The sequence below is a fragment of the Myotis yumanensis genome, unplaced genomic scaffold (genome assembly GCF_028538775.1).
Source record: "Myotis yumanensis isolate MYYU_CA2020_CCGP unplaced genomic scaffold, mMyoYum1.0.hap1 SCAF_18, whole genome shotgun sequence".
Taxonomy (NCBI): Eukaryota; Metazoa; Chordata; class Mammalia; order Chiroptera; family Vespertilionidae; genus Myotis; species Myotis yumanensis.
This window is the reverse complement of record NW_027223769.1, coordinates 2,717,563-2,738,297: the sequence shown is the minus strand read 5'-3', so window position 1 is coordinate 2,738,297 and position 20,735 is coordinate 2,717,563. Positions and strand designations below refer to the sequence as shown.

Here is a 20,735-nt window from a genome sequence, read left to right as displayed (position 1 = left end):
GATGCACAAGGGGTTGACATCCCTGTGACAAGAGTTCACGTCACCTCAGGGCTCCTGCTCAGAAACAGAAGTCCAGGAGGAATAAGAGAGGCCCCAGGGGGCGCTACTGGGCACTCAACTTGAGCTCTAGGGAATTTTCCCCACCCCCACCTCCATGTCCAAGACTCAAGCTTATCTCAAAAGGAAATGCGCCTATGGGGTGGGGTTGGGGTGGGGTGGAGAATCACTGAGGAAACAGCTGTCTCATCAATTCCCAGGATCTGACATTTAGATGGAAGGTAACCAGGAAGGTGGGAGAGGGGAGGCGGAAAGGAGGGAAGGACATAGGAGGGACCTGAGCACAAACCCCGCCCCCTGCCCATGTGACCAGGAAAGTGATCTGGTCCCTGGAGGAGGCTCAGCAAGTCCCACCAGTAGGGAGAGCAGTGCCTGTGAGGCTTCTGGACCTCAAGCTCTTCTCACAGAGGGAGGGACGGAACAGACAGCAGACACCATGGAGTCCCCCTCAGTCCCTGCTCACAGAGGGTGCGTCCCCCGGCAGGGGCTCCTGCTGGCTGGTAAGGAGGGGATAAATCCTGGGGGTGGACAGGAGGAGGGGAGACAGAGACTGGCTCAGGGTCTCCTGGGGAGCACAGCGCTCTGAGAGGGGACAGAGGGCTTCTGTTTGGACCTGAGGGAAGAGGACAGGGATCAGAGTAGGATGGGGGTGGGAGCTCAGCAGCAGGACACTCCCATGATCTGGAAGTGGTGAGGGGCAGGAAAACCTTGATTATGGTAAGTTTTACAAGTTATTCATCACTGAAATACTTTCTGAAAACTGATTATAATAATATCTATTTGTGTCAGGGTGACACAAGAAAAAATGAACCAGGGGCCCTAAGCGTTGTCTTTACCACCAACCAACTGCCATGAGGAAAACAGAACAGGGACAGGTCAGAAAGTGGAGACACAGGTCTTCAGTGTCAACAGGGGTCTGAGCAGTGCCTGTGAGCATTTCTGACCTCAGGATCCAGGAGCCAGGCAGGCACCTGGGAGTTTTCAAACAGGAAATAAGGTCAGAGGTGCTGAAGTATTGCTGGCCAGGCTGCTAAACTTGACCACAGGAAATACACTCACACACACACACCAAGGCTGAGCGATGAAGAGACCTGCTAGGACCCAGGCCATCATCTCTCCTTCCCAATACAGAGCTCCAAATCTTGATCGATTTCTCTCTTCCCTCCTAGCCTCACTCTTAACCTTCTGGAGCCTGCCCACCACTGCCCAGCTCACTATTGAATCAGTGCCGCCCAATGCTGCCGAAGGGAAGGATGTGCTTCTCCATGTCCACAATCTGCCTGGGAATCTAATGGGCTATATGTGGTACAAAGGGGAAATAACGGACGTTGACCTTCAAATTGTATCATATGTAATAGACACTCAAACAACTACTCTCGGGCCCACATACAGCCATCGAGAGACAATATACCCCAATGGATCTCTGCTGTTCCAGAAAGTCACCCTGCAGGACACAGGATACTACACCCTACAAGCCGTAGACAAAGATTTTCGGAGCAAAAGAGTAACTGGACAGCTCCGTGTATACCGTGAGTGATTGCCCTCTGACCTCTGGGTGTCGGGTGGGGTATATTCTGCTTCACACACAGGACTGACAGCCCTGGACTCTCTTACATCCCCCTCTGCCTCACATTCCAGGTTGAATTTGGGCATTTAGTGCAGGACACACACAGTGGAGACAAACTTCTTAAGGTCAGAGTTCCCTTCCCGGATTCCAGCCCTGCAGACATTCTCCACAGAGAGAAGGGCCAGTCTGATGGGAGTGACTCAGCAGAGGGAGGCCAGTCTCAGTCCAGGCAACTGAGCCCTTCCAACCATGACCCAGAGAACAACCCTGCAGGGCTCATGCTGGGCCTGGCCTGGGGGATCCCTGGGATCCTTACAGACAAGTTCAATCAGGCAGCTCCTCCCCGCTCCTCCCCCAGACCTCTGTCCCAAGGCTCCTGACTCCAGGGAACCTAAGGAGCCTCTGGGTGATTGAGGTTGATCTGTGGGCAGGGCTGACTGTCAGCAACAATTTCCCAGGTGCCCATGTCACAAGGTTGCTGAGGTGGTCACCGCCAGGGCTCAGCCTCAAGAGCCACATCTGGGAAGGGATGGAGCCTGCTCCTTCACCTGAGACCATGCGTGGGGAGTATGTGGACAAGGTCCCCAGGCCTTTAGCCAACTGCCCTGGAGGACATAGGAAGGAAGAGGAACATGGTCTCTCCAGGCAGGAAAAGAGAAGATGTCCCTTGAAGCTCCTAGTCCACCAGGGATCTGCCCACGGCATCCTCTCTCACAGACACAAATAATAACAGAGGCTGTCAAGTTAACAGTTAGGCAGCCCCTCTATTCCAAGCTTTAGGTTAGGAAACTGTGAAAGATTTAAGGTTCATTCACAGGCAGCATGGGAAACCTGAGACCATTTACCATTTATCCTGTTTCATTCAGGGAAAACTGAGTTAGAAGAAGATCCAATCACTCAATCAGAATCACACAGACTGTGACTGACCAACATCAGTCATGCCAAGGCCTCTCCTCCAGTCCAAGGGCCTTATTATGCTCACTTCACCCCTGACTGGTGACTCACATCCTCGTCCTGGTGTGAGGCTCCCATTCCTCCCAGTGGCTCCGGAGACCTTCCCAAGGAGGGCCTGGTGACCCTGCACCATCTGACTAGTTCACTGCCTGTTTCACACACGTGTCCTCATGATGACACCTTGACCACAGGGTGGGATCCTCTCAGATGGTGAGATCCACCAGCCACTCTCCTTTCTCTTAGATGCTGCCCATTTGAATGAATATGACTAAACCCAGTTGTTTCCTGAGTTAGAAAGAAAAGGAAGAACATATGCCACAGGCCGTGTGGGGGCTCCTCCCCACCTGCCTGACTGTCCATAGAAACAGGGAGGGACCTTCTCCCTAACTTTACTAACATGGCACATGTCCTTTCTACCAACTTGGTGTCATCCCTCCCTGTACACAGCAGAGACACCTGGACTCGCGCCCCGCCCCCCCCCCATCCCCCCCCCCCCCCCCACACACACACCAGTTACTTCTGTTCTCTTAGCAGAACTCACCTTCTCTCTATCACAGGGAGTCCCTCATTTGAAACCCACTGTGGCATCTCCCTTTGGTCACAGTGTGACCTGGTTGGACTGCAGAACTGGGTCTATGACCTTCGTGCTCACTAGACAGAGATTCCTGCAAAAACTGGCATTAGAACTTCGGGGCATGAGTGATTTTCACATATTCTTTCATAGTTTAACTCAAAATCTATCTCATAACTGCCAAACACAAATGGTCCATGAGGGCCATATCTTCAGCACGTTCATGCCCCCCCACCTCCACAAGCCCCCCTTCTGTACGTGCTATTGTCTGAGTATTGAGGAAGGATCCCTGCCCTCTGCAGTGGCAGAAAGGACATTACAGACCAAGGGCAGAGACCATGACTCTGCTGCCACCGCCAGCCAGCTCCCGCTGTCCCCCACTCTTTTCTAAATCATTCCTGGACTCTGCTCTGCCCTTTCTGGGGTCACTGTCTCATGTCAGTCACCAGTGAACTCCTGGGCAGATGGCCACACCTCGTGGCCCTGCAGCCTGGGTACTAAACTCACCACCAGACTTGCTTCTGGTCTCCCGTGTATTGTTTCTGCTCAGACACCCAGTTCCAGGCCACACTGCCCAGTCCTCTCTGGGTTTAAGGACTATGGGGTGGCCCATCATTACTCATCTCTAGGTTAACTCGGACTGTGAGGCTTCAGTGGCAACACATCTCAACCCGGCAATGTAGGTCTGTGTAGCTGGAAGGGACTCAGCACCTGCACATTCCAGGTGAGACCCAAGGTCGGCCAGGCACTCAGCTGGTCAGTGAGGAGCCAGGACAGGTGCCGGGTGGTCTCTGACTCCCAGTCCTGTGTCTTTCTATGATCAAACCCTGATTCTTACCTGACACCTGAGAAAACCTGTGCTTTTCCTCCCAGGCCTTACATCCTCTGAGCGCTCAGATCCTCATGCATTTGTTTGTCTTGTGATGCACAGACCTGCCTTATTCTTTTAAAAACTCAGGTTGGCTGAGAGGTAAGAGGTGTTAACTCTGGTGAAAGAGCCTTTGGAGGAATCCAAGGTACCACACAGGGCAGTGCTCTCTCTGTTACCTGCACAGAGCATTTACCCAAACCCAACATCACAAGCAGCAATTCCAACTGTTGAGACAAGGACCCTGTAGTGTTAATGTGTGAACCTCAAGCTCAGGACACCACCTACCTGTGGTTGATCAGCAGTCAGAGTCTCGGGCCAGTGCCAGGCTGCAGCTGTCCAAGGACAACAGGATTCACTTTACTCCCTGTCACAAGGAAAGACACAGGACCCTATGAGTGTGAAACCCACAACCCTATGAGTGCCGGCCGCAGTGACCCATTCACCCTGAATGTCCTCTGTGAGTAACTTCTGTCCCTGCCTGGGCCAGGCTGCCCACCCAAATCTACAACGACAGAGGCCAGACCACATCCATCCCTCTCAGGTCCACATACACAGACATGAACTCCAAACACCCAGGGCGGCCAAAAATTCCTACACCAGGCACATCAGGGCAGCTCTTGGGACTGGGACAAGCAGGTTAATGTCTCAGGATCAGTAAACACAGGGGGTTATGGTAGGGGCTTTCTTATATATATAAATATTTATGGTTATTGATTTCAGAGAGGAAGGGAGAGGGAGAGACATAGAAACATCAATGATGAAACAGAATCATTGATCAGCTGCCTCCTACACATCCCAGACTGGGGAAAGATCCTGCAGCCCAGGCATGTGTCCTGACTGGGAATTGAATAGTGACCTCCTGGTTCATAAGTCAATGCTCAACCACTGAGCCATGCCAGCTGGGCTGGGCCGGGCTTTTTAAAACCAGGCTGGGGTGGGGTTGATGTGGGGAAGAGGGGGTCAATGAGGAACAAGAGAGATCTCTATAATATTTTCATTAGTAAAGATAAATTTGTATAAATATATACTGGGAGGTGGAAGTTTCAGAGTAGCTATAGTTGACCACCAGCACCTTCATCTTTTTGTTTGGAGGGGTAGGGAGCGTCGTGTGTGGGACACAGAGGGTTTTGCACATAAACAACAATTGTTTCAGAGAAGGGCAGTTGTTCTAACTTGTTTTATAGCTGCTCTTGGAGCAGGAACACTTGGCAGTGATGGTATCTACTCACAAGGCAATATCACTGAGGAAGTGTCAACAGGCAGGTCATTCTCTCTATTTCAGTAGCAAAATCAAGTAGCAGAGACATGCATTTGGGTAGAGATTTCTTTTTACATGCATCCCAATAGCTGTTTCATTTATTGCAAGTTGTGAAATGGATCTTTCAAAAAGCTGTATAAATATGAAAAATTCATATTTTCCCCCAATAAGGAAAAGTCATTTAATTTCACATTTCACACTAGTGTTAGGAAGTCTTTTTTAGACCCCAGAAAGAGAATTTGGGCAAACATTCTGCACAACACTTATGTAATTCAAATTGATTGTTAGTTTGAATTGAATTGGATCTAAAATTAAAAAAAAAACAAAAACGGGCTGAAAACCAGCTCAGAGGGAGAGTGTGGCCCTTACACAGACCAGGAGCTTCCCCTTCCCTCTGATTACATCATGTGTGGCTTTGTTCTCTTTACTCCAGATGGCCCTGACCCTCCCCCACCACCACCACTTCCCCCTCAGAGGACCCTTACCTTCCAGGGGCAAACCTCAGCCTCTCCTGCCACTTGGCCTCTAACCTGCCTGCACAGTATTCTTAGGTTATCAATGGGAGGCCCCAGAAACTCACACAGAAGCTCCTTATCCCCAACATCACTGCAGGTGATAGTGGATCCTATACCTGCCTCACCCATAACTCTGCCATTCATCCCTATAGGACCATGGTCAAGACTCTCATAGTCTCAGATAAGTGCCTCTTGGATTATTATCACCAGGCTGTGGGGTGCAGGTCTGTCTGGTCTTCAGAACAGAGCCTAGAGGGTGTTGTCTCCCATCCTGTGGCCATGGACACAAGCAAATCACAAAGTCTTCCCCTGAGCCCTCCCACTACATCTCTGTAGACTCTCCTCCCTTGCTCTTCTGATCCCTCATGGCAGAGCTAGGGTTCAGCCTAGGAACATGAGGAGATGGCTCTCAGCCCGAGGAAGAGTCAAGTGGTGTAGGGAGGAGGCTTCCCAGAGGGGAAAACAAGAGTCCTCAAGGTCAAGTTGCTACTTCTGTCACTGACATTTTCCTTCTGTCACCTCTTGTCTGTTACCTGCTCCATGTGCTACAAGAAACATACAAGGCTTTGAACAAGCTCACCTCTTTTTCCCCAAACTAAAGGAGGAAACCACCTCTGAGGAGGGGTGAGCAGGTCAGACCCCTGTTCCCTGCACTGCTCCAGGCTCACCGGGTGGCTGGCTGCTCTGTGCCCTCTGTGGTGGGACAGGGGTCTGGGCTGAAGGTGCATGGGTGGCCTGTCTTCAATCTCACCATTTTGAGTCACCCACCGACACCATGGCCTCCCTCAGACCAAGCTGCATGGAAATGGGGAGAGAGTGAGCCACAGGGGAGCCTCCTCTAAGCTGTGTCCTGGCTCTGAAGTCACCAGCTGTACAACACGTGGTGGGTGACACGAGCATATGTGACATTGCTGAGGAGAGCAGTGACGGTTGGTGCATACCTGACAAGTAGGTAGATTAATCCACGAAGTCCCTTCATGGGACAGAAGGAGCAGTGCCACAGAGTTTGTAGTTTACGGAGGAAGCTAAGAGTACCCGCCTTTTGTTCAAACTGTGACTACTTCTCTCTAGGGATTTCCTTCTCTGTGATATTCCATTCACAGGCCAGGAAGTGAAAGTCCTATTCAGACTGAGAAATCCTTCGATTGAAACTTCTCTAGGTCCTAAGGTAGTGGCTTGGCCATTCTCATTCTCTAATAAATTGTTTAACAAAAAGGAAAGGCCTTTCCATCTGTGTGTAGCCACCATACTAAAGAGGGGGTGTGAGTATTTAGAAAGTCACAGAAAGGTCTGGGAAAGAATCACACAAAAGTCAATGGGTGGAGCCCAGCTGATGTGGCTCAGTGGTTGAGCTCCGACCATTGACCTGTGAACCAGGGGGTCATGGTTCGATTCCCATTCAGGACACATTCTGGACCTTGATCCTGAGTAGGGGATGACAGGGAGACAGCCAATCAATGATTCTCTCTCGTTATTGATGTTTCTCTCTCTCTCTCTTTTCCAATCCCTTTCTCTCTGAAATCAGTAAAAACATATATATTTTAAAAGTCATTGGGTGGAAAATTTCACCTGATGAGGATACTGGACACACAGTGTTATAAGAGGTTCCTGGGCTGATACTACAGATGCCCAGGGAGACAGGTCAGGAGTCATCCTGAGGTGATCTGGAGGTCAGAGGGGAGGTATAGCCCTCTCCTTACAGACTGTCACCTGAACAAAAGTCCTCACCCTGCAGAGGTCAGAGTCCTCCTCTGGTGACCTTTACAGAGATCACTGTTGACTGTGAGTGGCTGACATCTCTGAGGAAGGGGCCCACTCTCAGTCACCTCTTCTGTTTCTCCACAGAGCCAGTGGGAAAGCCCGCCCTCCGAGCCAGCAATGCCACAGTCACAGAGCATAAGGACGCCGTGGTCCTGACCTGCCTCACAAATGACAAGGGGATCTCCTTCCGGTGGCTCTTCAAGAACCAGATTCTACCTCACAAGAACAGGATGAAGCTGTCCCAGGGCAACAGCATCCTCACCATAGACCCTGTCAGGAGGGAGGACGCTGGGGGTTTTCAGTGTGAGATCTTCAATCCTATCAGTTCCAGCAAAAGTGACCCTCTCGAGCTGGATGTACAATGTAAGTGACCCCTTGCCCCGTCCTACATCTCCCTGGGAGGATTGCTCTACCAATGGTGTGATAAATGGACAGAACTCACAGGGGCAGAATGTCAATCAGGAGACTTGACAGTAAACAGAGTGGCAAAGTGATTAAGAGCTCAGTTTCCAACCCTGGGTCTGGCATTCACTGTGACCTTGCACAAGGGTGTGTTTTTGTGCTCATTTTTTATGTAAAAAAAATATATATAAAATTTACCATTTTAACTTTTAAGTGTACAGCTCAGTGGCATTAAGTGCATTCACATTGTTGTGCAATCATTACCACTATCCATCGGGAACTTTTTCATCTTACCACACTGAAACTCTGTACCCATTAAACAATAGCTCCCCAATCCCCAACCCCAACCCCTGGAAAACACCATTCTATTTCTGTTTCTGTGAATATGACTACTCTAGGTTCTTCATATAAGAGGAATCATATGATATTTGTCCTTTTGTGTCTGATTTTTTTCACATAGCATAATGTCTTCAAGTTTCATCCAAGTTGTAGCATATATCACAATTTCATTCCTTTTTAAGGCTGAATGATATTCCATTGCAGGTATCCATCACATTTAATTTATCATTCATCTGTCCGTGAATTCTGGGTTGTTCCTACCTATTATCTGTTATGAATGATGCTACTATAAACAAGGGTATACAAATATCTGTTCAAATCCCTGCTTTCAATTATTTTGAGTATTTACCCAGAAGTAAAATTACTGGATCAAATAGTAATTTTTGTTCAATTTCTTGAGGAACTGCAGTGCCATTTTCCATAGTGGCTGCACCATTAAATATTTCTGCTGGAAATGCACAGACTTTCCAGTTTTCCCCATCCTTGCCAACACATTGTTTTCTGGGTGGTTTTGGGTTTTTTGTAATAGCCATGTCAATGGGTGTGAGGTGTTATCTCATGGTGGTTTTGATTTGCATTTCTCTAATGATTAGTGATGCTGAGCATCTTTTCATGTGCTTTTTGTCCACTTCTATGTCTTCTCGGAAGACATTTCTATTCAGTTACTCTGTCCATTTTTTAATCCATTGTTTTGTTGTTAATAGTTACTTATATATTCTGGATTGTTGGGGTCCAACCCCAACAGGTCCAGGGGTCCCCAAAGGTGTGGACGGAGTCGGCAATGAAGGAATGACAAGGAGATGGCTTTCAGTTGATCAGCAGCCTAGCCAGGATCTCTAGCCAAGTTCTGGTCAGGATCTCTAGTGTCCATGTTCTCTTGCTAGGTTCTCCAGCCAAGTTCAGTCACCAGGTTCTAGTCAGGTTCTCTTGCCATGTTCTATCCAGGTTCTGTCCCTAGGTTCTTCAGCCAGGTTCTCTCCCGAGGTTCTGTCTCTAGGTTCTGTGTAGGATCTTCAGCCAAGTCCTGTCTCTAGGTTCTGTATAGGATCTCTAGCCAAGTCCTGTCTCTTGGTTCTCTCTCTAGGTTCTCTGTCTTGTTGTCTTGTTACATCTGTATTTATACCAGTTGATTTTAATCCTGTCAATTTCTATTGCAAAGGTTAGGGCGTTTCTTATCTCCATTCCAGGGAGTAAAGATTATGTAGCTTAAGGGTGATTGTTTGTAGTTAAAGTGATTAACTACCCGCCTGGCACTTAGTTAAGAGGTTTTATCCCCTCCTTAACTTCAGGGAAAAATCCCTACCTGGGAAAACAACCTTTCTCGGAGAGGTGACCTTGGTTAAAACACATAGCGCTAAAGGGAGCAAACATATTAAGAACAGTATGCCATATACGCCAGGTCCCTTGAAACATATGCTGTGCAGATGTTTCTTCTCTGCAGCGACTGTGTCAAGCAGCAAGGATGGACCGGCTCCCGGCACTGGATATTAATCCCTTATCAGATATATGATTTTCAAATAGTTTCATTCATTCTGTGTGTTGTCTTTTTTCTTTATTAACACTGTCCTTTCATAAACACAATTTTTAAAATTTTGATAAAGTCCAACTTATCTATTTACTAGAGGCCTGTTGGGGTCCAACCCCAGCAGGTCCAGGGGTTCCCAAAGGTGTGGACGGAATCGGCGAAGAAGGAATGACACGGAGAAAGCGTTCAGTTGATCAGCAGCCTAGCCAGGTTCTCTAGCCAGGATCTCCAGCCAAGTTCTGTGTTTTATTGTCTTGTTACATCAGTATTTATACCAGTTGATTTTAATCCTGTCAATTTCTATTCCAAAGGTTAGGGGGTTTCTTATCTCCATTCCAGGGAGTAAAGATTATGTAGCTTAAGGGTGATTGTTTGTAATTAAAGTGATTAACTACCCTCCTGGCATTTAGTTAAAGGGTTTTATTCCCTCCCTAACTTCAGAGAAAAATCCCTACCTGGGGAAACAACCTTTCTCGGAGAGGTGACCTTGGTTAAAACACATAGCACCAAGAAGGTGAACAAACATATTAAGAACAGTATGCCATATACGCCAGTTCCCTTGAAACATATGCTGTGCAGATGTTTCTTCCCTGTAGTGACTGTGTCAAGCAGCAAGGATGGACCGGCTTCCAGCAGAGGTCTAGTGCAGGTAAAGTCCCTAGCAGCTGCTGGCTGCCAGCCGGGGCCTCCCTGGTGGTTAGTGCACGTCTAACTCCCTGTCGGTCGAACTCTCACCCTTGGGGACAATTTGCATATTAGCCTTTTATTATGTAGGATTCTTTGTTGCTTGTGCTTTTAGTTTCCTATCCAGAAATTCATTGCCAAATCCAATATCATAAAGATTTCATCCTATGTTCTCTTTTAAGAGGTTTTTTAAGTTTAGCTCTCACACTTAGATTTTTGGTCTAGTGTGAGTTAATTTTTTTGTATATGATGTTAAGTAGTTCCAGTTCATTCTTTTGATGGAGATACCATTTTCCAAGTACCCTTTCTTGAAAAGACTGTGCTTTCCTTCTTGTATGGTCTTGGCGCTTTTTTAAAATTGATTCTAGAGAATGAAAGAGAGAGAGAGAGAGACTGTTGATGTAAGAGCGAAGCATCAACCGGCTGCCTCCCGCACATGCCCTGCCTAAGGATCAAACCAACAACCTGGGTAATGTTTCCTGACCAGGAACAGAACCCCTCATGTTTTAGCGTACGGGACGATGCTCCAAACAGCTGAGCTACACCTGCCAAGAAAGATCTCGGTACTCTTGTCAAAATCATTTGACCATATATGTGAGGGTTTATTTCTGGGCTTTCTAATCCATTTCTATATGTCACACTGTTTTTGTTACTGTAGCCTTGCAGTAAATTTTGAAATAAGGAAGTATGAATCCTCCAATTTTGTTCTTTTTCCAGTTTGTTTTGGTTATTGGGGGTCTCTTGAAATTCCATATGAATTTCAGGATGGATTTTTCTATTTTTGTTGCCAAAATGTCATTGGGATATTGATAGGGATTGCATTGAATCTGTAGCTCACTTTGGGCAGTATTGTCATCTTAACAATATGAAGTCTTCCAATCCATGAACACGGAGTGTCTTCCCATATTTTTCCATCAATGCTTTTTTGTAGTTGTTCAGTATATAAGTCTTTCACATCCCTGGTTAAGTTAATTCCTAAGAATTTTATTCTTTTTGATGCTATTGTAAATGGCATTTTCTTAATTTCCTTTCTGAATTGTTCATTGTTCATACATAGAAGCACAACTTATTTTTACCTGTTGATTTAGTATCCTGCAGCTTTGCCGAACTTGTTTATTAGTTCTAACAATTTTTGTGGGACTTTAGGGTTTTCTACATATAAGGTCATATCATATGCAAACAGACATAATTTTATGTCTCCTTTTCCAAATTGGATGCCTTTTATTTATCATTCTTGTCTAATTGCTGGCTAGGACTTCCAATACTGTTTTGAGAAGAAATGGCAAATGAAGGCAGATCTTTGTCTCTGCCTTATGTTAGGAAAAAACTTTCAGCCTTTCACTATTGAGAATCATGTTAGGTGTTGGTTTGTCATAAACGGCCTTTATTATGTTGAGGTAGTTTCCTTCTATTCCTAGTTTGAGCATTTTTATCAGGAAAGGATGTTGAATTTTGTCAAATGCTTGCACTGATTCAATCTCCTTACTATTTATGGGTCTATTCATATTTTCTATTTCTTTCTGATTCCATCTTGGTAAGGTTTTTTGTCCATTTCAACTAAGTCATCCAATTTGTTGGCATACAATTATTCATAGTACTATTATAATTCTTATTATTTCAATAGAATTGGTAATAATGTACCCAGTTTCATTTATGATTTTAGTAATTCGAGTCTTCTCACTTTTTTTCTTAGTCAATCTAGAATAAGTTTTGTCAATTTTGTTCATCTCTTGAGGAACCAACTTTTCATTTCATTGATTATCTCTCTTGTTTTTCTATTCTGTAATTTATCTATCTCCACTCTAATCTTTATTAGAATTTAGTTTGTTCTCTTTTTCTAGTTCCTTATGTTGTAGAGTTAGGTTGGTTATTTGAGATCTTTCTTCCTTTTAAAGTAAGCATTTACAATTGCAAATTTCTTGCACAAGAGTCTCAACTTCTCTGAGCCTCATATTCCACAACAGAAAATTACAATAAAAGTACCTGCTTTATGGTATTGTTTTAAGTATTTAATGTGCTATTGAATCAAACCCTTAGCAAAATGTCACACACAGCAGAAATGTTCCATGGTGTTAGCTGCTATTATTACTTCTATTATCACTGGCCTCCATGAAGTCAGTGGTCTTAGGGTCAAGGATCCACCCCTTACTAATCATATGACTTTGGGTAAAGTTTTCACCACTCTAAGCCTCAATTATTCTATCAATAAAACGGAAATAATGTCATTCTGACAGAGTTATTATATGAATCAGATGAGATATAACTAAAGTATTTAGCACAGAGTCTGGCACATAGTAAGTGCCCCATAACAGCAGCTAAAATTAATATTAATCCTTAATCTTGAGTTCACTAGTGAGGGCAACAGAAATGGAAACAAGAAGACACAGATGCAAAATGATTTAAATGTTGGGTTAGGGGGGCATTATGCCAAAAAAATTATTATAGGAAAAGAAAAGAGGAGTTAAGTGCATAGTCTCATGCCTAATTTGTTAGTTTTCATCCCCTGAGAGGCAGCCATGATGAGATTAGACATACAAACATTTATTTGGAAAAAAAATCCCTGTGAAGAAAAGAATGTGGGATGGAAGTGGGAGGAGCCTGGAAGTTTCCTCTGGCAAGGATGCAGATCTGGTTATTGTGTAGGAGAAAGGAAAGAAAGATTTAGGTTGCAGTGCCATCTTTTCTGTTGTTCTTTTTTCGTTTGTTAGTTTTTTTACCCATGTTTGTGAATTAACTTTGGAAGACAGCAAGCCATCTGAATGAAAAGTTTTGAAATTATGAAAGATGATTATATAAGAATACTTAGAGAATGTTTAAAGGATATAACATTACTGTCTAGGATTCACTTGGCAAACTGAAGAAGAAAAGTGCTGACATTATGCCCCTTTCAAACAATTATTTTCAAGCTTTGGTTTTCACAGGAAATCTTTAGGGTGCTTGTTAAAATTTCCAGATTCCTAGACTCTGCCCATAAAAGATCTGATTCAGAATGTCTGGAGTGGGACCCAGAAGTTTGCGTTTTTAGAAAATATCCCAAAGAATTCTGTTGTAGGTGGTCTTTGAAATACTACTTTTTGACATACTGGTTTAAAGGTCTCACATAACTCTAGACAACATCTGTACGCAAAAAATAGTCCTAGGGTAGGGAGCGTTTTCTTCCTAGAATCACTGTGGATCTCATGCAAAAGTCAAAGGAACACAAACTCTTCAGACACCATGACTATGGGAGCTAAACATCCCTCTGATCTAAAGAACACTCCCAACTGCCCAGAAAGATCATCAAGGATGAATATCTGTAATGACCAACCCATTATTTTTACCAGAGGAAACTAGGAGACTGCCCTTTAACTCTGCTACCAGGGCTTTTGGAAGCTCCAAACAGCTTCCTAAAATGTGATCTTTCTCCATGAGCCGTGGGCCTATGAGATGAGAACCTATCACTTCCCAGTGCACCATCTCTCCGCTATGTTCCCTCGAACATCCCTGCTTTCCAGGATGGAATGCTGTGGAACAAAACCAAGGTGTTAGTGGTGACTATTTGGGATGGAATCATTTACTTCTCAAGGAATTACACTTACCCCTCTCAGGGTGGTTGGAGAGCATATGTCTGTTTCAGGTTAGAAAAGGGAGCTGGTGGTTCACAGACTGCCTAACAGCCACATTTCCACAACCTATGGTCAGTGTGCCTTCTGGGTTTGCTACCACCATCCTTAAATGGAAACTCTTTTTTCACGGTACAGGAGCTGGCAGAACCTTTTGTTCTAACTTGAAAAGGAAAAAATTCTCCTGCACAAGACACCTTTAGGTTTATTTAGGGAGTTAGGCCTCAGGAAGAGACCTGTTTTAATTGTTGTTGTTTTTTTAATTCAACCCTGGAAGTAGTGAAGGGAAGCAGGGTGGACAATACCTTTAGATCACCAGTAGCTCCCATTTTAAAGCATATTGGAAACACCTCCAGTGCCATGTTTTTTTAATGTTGTGTGGCGGTGTGTCTGTGTGTGAGAGAGGAAGGGAGAGAGAGAGAGAATTATTGATCAGCTGCCTCCTGCACACCCCCCACTGGGGATCCAGTCAGCAACAGTGGCATGTGCCCTGTCTGGGAATCGAACCAGTGACCTTTTGGTGCAGAGAACGATGCTCCAGCCACTGAGCCACACCCGCCAGGGCTACAGTGCCGTCTAAGAGAGTATCTGCAAGGCTGATGGGGAGTCCTTGAGCTAAAGTTACCCACAAGATGAAAACCATTGCTCACAGCATTGGGCTTATTTCAGATCCCTGCTGGGAGCCTGTGGGAAGTTTCTGTGCAAAGTAGGTGGTGCATTCACCACCTTCCATCAGTTAAGTCCCCACCAAGGAGACCTGACTAACACATATTCATGGCCGCTACACCTGGTACAGAAAAAACGCAACCATGAAAGGTGGGAAGTTATGACTTACAAAAATGGCCATCAGCTTTCTCACATTTCCAAAGCTCCAAACATATCTAAGTGCAAAAAGTCCAGGTTGGAATTGTGTCGAGTCTGGGCACCAACATAGAAATACAATGAGAGAAAAAAATTACAAGGATATAGTGAGCTCTTTACCTCATAGCAACCCTCCCAGGGGAAATTTCTTCCTTCGAGGAACAAGTAGAGACCACTTCATGTTGGGAGTTGTTTCCCAGGGCACCCCCACTGTAAAATAACGTCACCTCCACTCATTCTTCTCTTTTCTATCCATGACAGATGATCCAACACTACCAAGTCCCGGCCTCTCAGATGGGGCTATGGCCAGCATCGTGATTGGCGTCCTGGCTGGCGTAGCTCTGATAGCAGCCCTGGTGTACTTCCTGTATATCAGAAAGACTGGAGGGTATGATGGCCTTCCCTCTTGCTCCGCGTCCTCCATGGCTGATGACCATCCTGGGAGAGGGAAGGAGACTTCCCCTCTGTCTCTGGGCCTGGATCTGCTCCTCCTCCTACCTAAACCTCTGCTTCTCAGCACTGATTCCTGAGGCCTCTTCTTCCCTGGTCTTCAAGCTTCCTATACCCCACTCTCTTTGGGACATGGTTATTCCCATCCCCCTGTGGTTTAGAGTGGACAGATCTGACTATGTTCCTTGGTCCAATAGTCAGGGAAACCAAAGTCCAAGAAGGAAGACAAATCAATAAATGAAAAGAGTAGCAGGAGAAAGCAAGTTGTGTGCTCTGTCAACCACAAGAAGAGGAGAAGAGAGGGGCAGGACAGGAAGAGAACCTTAAAAATAAGTGAAACCAGCCCAGCCTGTGTTGCTCAGTGGTTGGACATTAACCCATGAACCAGGAGGTCACAGTTCAATTCCCAGTCAGGGCATAGGCAAGGGTTGTGGGCTCAATTGCCAGAACAGGGCTTGCAGGAGGCAGCTGATGGATGATTCTCTCATCATTGATGCTTTTATCTCTCCTTCTCCTTTCCTCTCTCTAAAATCAACAAATTTATATATTTTTTAAAGCTGAACCCAAAGGCCTTTTGGATAATAAATGAAGAATGAAAACAGAATCAACAAAGCCAAAAGGTATCCAGGTAGAAATAAGCTCAGAAGCAATTAATAAAAAATAGACCTTTGTGCCTGGCCAGGTGGCTCAGTTGGTTGGAACATAGTCCCATAGAAAGGTTGCAGGCTCCATTCTCAGGGCACAAACCTAAGTTGAGGGTTCTATCTCCAGATGGGGTCTCTCTCTCCCCACCCCTGCTCCCCTCTTCCTCTTTCTTAAATAACAAATACCAGATGAAGATTTTTTAAAAAGGGATGGGCCTGTGTGAACGCTAGTGCAGCATGAAAGGAGTGCACTCTAGAAGGGACGGTGGGTACACTGAAGAGGAGCCCTAGGAGGAAAGGCAATACTGACTCTGGTCTAAATGAGCTGACAGTGTCCTTCCTACTTCAAGGAGCAAAGAGCCTGTGCTTGGGAATAGCAGTCACAGTCTCTGATATTTGTTTAGGGCAAGCGACCAGCACGATCTCACAGAGCACAAACCTCCAGCCTCCAACCACAGTAAGTAAAGCCATCACCAGTGAGAGCTGGTATGTTCCACCACGTGCCCTGCCCTAGCAGGAAACCTGGTCCCAAGGACTCAGTACCTTCTGAAATGTTAGAGGGGATCTCCACTTCCCAACCTTAGGTTGCCATAGGTCCTCACACCCTTCTAGTCACAAAGATTCCTCTGAGACCCAACCCTGGGAGAGACTCACTCAGCCAGACCTGGCAGGCCTGAGTAAGATGGACATGTTTTCCAAAGCCACTCCTCACCTTACCCCTTCCCCTCATCCTCTATTAGGGATGTGGGCACTCTCCTTTGGTGAGACTTTCTGTGTCTTGTGGTGCTCTGGGTGCTGTGGGTCTCTATGCCCCTCCTTGCCACTGGTGCCTGTTGCTGAGAAACACAACTGGGCAAAAACAACGACTTGTGAGCTGGAAAAAACATTCAGAAGTGGACAGAGGCCTCCCTGTCACTAATCCGGCTGCACTCACCCCTCAACCCTACCCCCTCCTGCTGGTACTAACACCCTGGGTCTGAACCACAGACTCTGAGAGAAGCGATTTCCTTAAGTAAACATGGGCCACATCCCACTCCCCTCCCACCACCTGCCACCTCCTTCAGCTAGAAATCACAACAGCTTAGGAACACAGAGGCTGTAAGACCATAAGTCAGCTTTGCATTTTCATGGATTGCTAACTCTTTCAACTCCCAGGTCAGGGCCACTCTGACAGCTCACCTAACAAGCTAAGTGCAGCCAGTTGCACTGGCTCATTTTTCTCATGGATATACCTCTATAGAGAATGAGTTACTCTTGAAAACACTTCACGGTTCTTCAATGCAGCAACAAACCAAGGTGTATTGTTAACTACTCCCATGGGTCTACCCCATGTAAGAATGTGGGCTCTGGAGTTAGCCCCATCCTGAGTTTGAATCCTGGCAGTGACTCTTAGTTCCTGTGTGACCTTAGGCACATAACTTGATCTCTCTGATCCTCAGGAAATGCTGCCTACTTCAGAGAGAAGCTGAAGGAATGAAATGATCCTGTTCTTCCTGTCAAAGGATAATGTCCATTCCAATGGGTCTGAGGTCTTAGTTCCTTCACTTTGTAATAACGTTATTGAGCTTCTCTCATTTAGCCTTTCAATAGAGCACACATATGTATTGAAAAGTGCTTAAAACATATATATATATATATATATATATATATATATATATATATAGTAATATGCAAATTAGCCAGACCCCTTAACAGTCGCAACCGGCTCAGGAGGAGGCTGTGCACACAGATGGCGGGCTCTGAGTGGAGACACAACACACAGCGCACCAACAGTCCAGCCCCTGCGAGCAAACTGCAGAGGAAACACCTTTTTTTTTACTGCTCATTGGCTAAGCTCCCTGTACACCGCTTGCAGTATTCTTGGTAACATGGGTAATAAGAATCCAAGAAGGTGATCTAGGGCTTTTCCACCTCATTCCTGGTGGAAAAAACGAAGATCTGCTGCTAGAGGGGCTAAGAAATGTCATATCCTGCCCTAGCCAGTTTGGCTCAGTGGATAGAGCCTCAGCCTATGGACCGCAGGTTCCAGGTTAGATTCTGATCAAGGGCATGTACCTAGTTTGCAGGTTCCTTCCTGGCCGGGGCCCAGGTGACGGCTCATGCAGGAGGCAACCAATTGAAGGGTACCTCTCACATTGATATTTCTCTCTGTCTTTCCCTCTCTCTTCCACCCTCTCTAAAAATCAATGGAAAAATATCCCCAGGTGAGATAAAATAAAATAAAAAGAAATAAAGAAATGTCATATTCTATGAAAGAGACAAATGAAAATGCCTAAAGAAAGTTGTCATTTTTTTGTGGCGAAGAGACTGGAGTCCATGTTGATGAAAACACCTTGGTGGCTGTGACGGCCGGCAGTGGCAGCAACAGCAGGGTGATGGGGGTGGCGTCTTCCCCTGATCAGCCAGTCGCATCCTGCAATCAGTAAAACATTCCCTGAGGGCTCTAGGTCTGTGAGAGGGGGCAGGCTGGGCTGAGGGACCCCTCCCTCCAGTGCACAAATTTAGTGCACCGGACCTCTAGTATGTTAATTATGTATAAATTATCATGAATTGAGCATACCCTTGTAAGCAGCACTGAAATGAAGAAACAAAACATGTTATCTCTCTACAAAACGAAACCCTCCAGTCACTTCCCTCCAAAGAGTAACCATATCATCCTGACTTCCAATGCACTAGATTATTTTTGCCTGTTTATGCTCTTACATTAAAAAGCACAGTATATCCTTATATGTGTGTTGTTTCTTTCTTTCAAAATGGTCTCGTGAGACTTATCCATATTGTGGTATGTATGTGTGGTTGTTCATTCTCATTGCTGTATCCTCCTCTTCCATGGTATGAATACATTATCTATCTCTTCTAATGGTCACTGAAAGGATGTCGGCAAGCAGAGATAATGGGTAATAAAAGTCCTTCAACAAAGCTAGAGTTTAAAAGTGGTGAGAGCAGGTGCTGCCTAATCACAGGAGGCAAGGTGAGGGCCCGACCTGTGACACTGACTTAATTGACCACTTCTCATCCCTTTCAGATCCATGAAGTTACATATTCTTTGCTGAGCTTCAGTGGCCAAGAATCAAAGAAACCAACGTCAGCCTCCCCATCCCCAACAGCCACAGAACCAGTTTATGCGGAAATAAAAAAGAACTAATGCAACCAGCCCTGCTAAGCACACTGCTGCCTGATTCCAAGTCTCATCCCATCACTAGGAGACCCCGTTACCCTCAAGGAAAAGGAGAGGATGCGACCACAACCCTGGAAGGGCACACCTGGAAAGCCTCTTTCTCCCCCTCACTCTCATGAGGCAGCTCCAGGCTCCTGGTCACAGCCCCTCCCTTTGGTGTCAGCAGGTGAAAGGGAGTCTGTAGGAAGCCCAGTCTTCCTTTTCATTAAAATTTGTCTCATTAAATTAGTACTAAAACCAAGAAAGTCTAGAGATGGCTCTTTAAAAAGCAAACTTCTGACTGAATTATTAAGAAGAAATGAGAGTGATCACAATAAGCAATATTAGGAGTAAAAAAGGAAACAATGACAGCAGGCAATAGGAGGACATCAGGAGCATCCCTATTGCAAATATTTGAAAGATTAGATTAAAAGGAATAAATACTTAGAAAAATAAAATGAAAACAGAACTGAGTCAAAAAGAAAGAAAAGTATGAGTAGCTCTATTAACCAATAATGAAACTGAGTTGGTAATCCTTCCAAAAAAGGATACATATAATCTAGATTATTTGATGGTGTTTTCCAAACATTCAGAGAACAATTAATACTAATCTTATAAGTGCTCTTACAGAAAATAGAAGAGAGAGAACACTTCCCCAGCAGTTTTTGTGTGGCTAGTATAGTCTTGACCATGGAATCAGAAGAAAGTTGCTAGACATGAGCAGAGCAGAGACAGAGGTACAGAGACTCATCAGGACAGAAAGCTCCAGAAGACTATCAAGGGGCACAATTGAGAAAACAAGAACCTATCCTCCCTTAGCATATCACTGGACATGTGGTTTGGACTTGGGATCTTTCATATCTCTGGTCAGGCAATTTAGACCCCCCCCCCCCCGCCCCCGACCATTTCCTCCCATAACATAACATCTAGGCTTCGGTTGAATTTCAGCTCAAGGCTGAAATGCAGAAAAACCAGACAAGTGACACAGTGGCTGCCTAAAGACATTGACTAATGACCTCCTGCCTTGACATCGTCCAATCAGTGAAGAACACGACCCTGAAAGAGCACACCTAGAAAGCTGATGAATATTCCATTAAGACCCACCCCTGAGACCTCCCCTAAGATTTCCACCTCCCAGAAAGAGAGACATGTGCTCAGGATAAAGGACCCAGTGTGCACTCTCCCTCCAAGGAGCATGCCCTGCCCATTCCCCCACAGGCACGTATTCCCCAACCTCTAGGGATCCCATGAGACCTGCAACCAGGGGAGCAATGGGCAGTGGCAGCTTGTCCTCAGCTAACCCCCTAAACTTGTCTCCAAGGACGCTTTTCTCTGACTTCTCAGAGTCAAAACAGCCCAGCCTAGGCTTCTCTGTTGCTTCTTCTATGCCCTTCCTTGTTTTACGGTCCTAAGTACATTTTTGCTGCCATCATGGGGTATAATACCTTATGCTCAGTACTGTGTAGTCCTTCCCATTGCATATCCCCACCTCCCATCCCCTTTTCCTTAAATGAATT

At 45.6% G+C, this 20,735-nt stretch overlaps 1 pseudogene; it reads left to right on the top strand.

Annotated features, from left to right (window-relative positions):
* Positions 1-452: 452 nt before the first annotated feature.
* LOC138996767 (cell adhesion molecule CEACAM1-like) lies at positions 453-19,168 on the top strand (annotated as a pseudogene).
* The last annotated feature ends 1,567 nt before the right edge of the window (positions 19,169-20,735 follow it).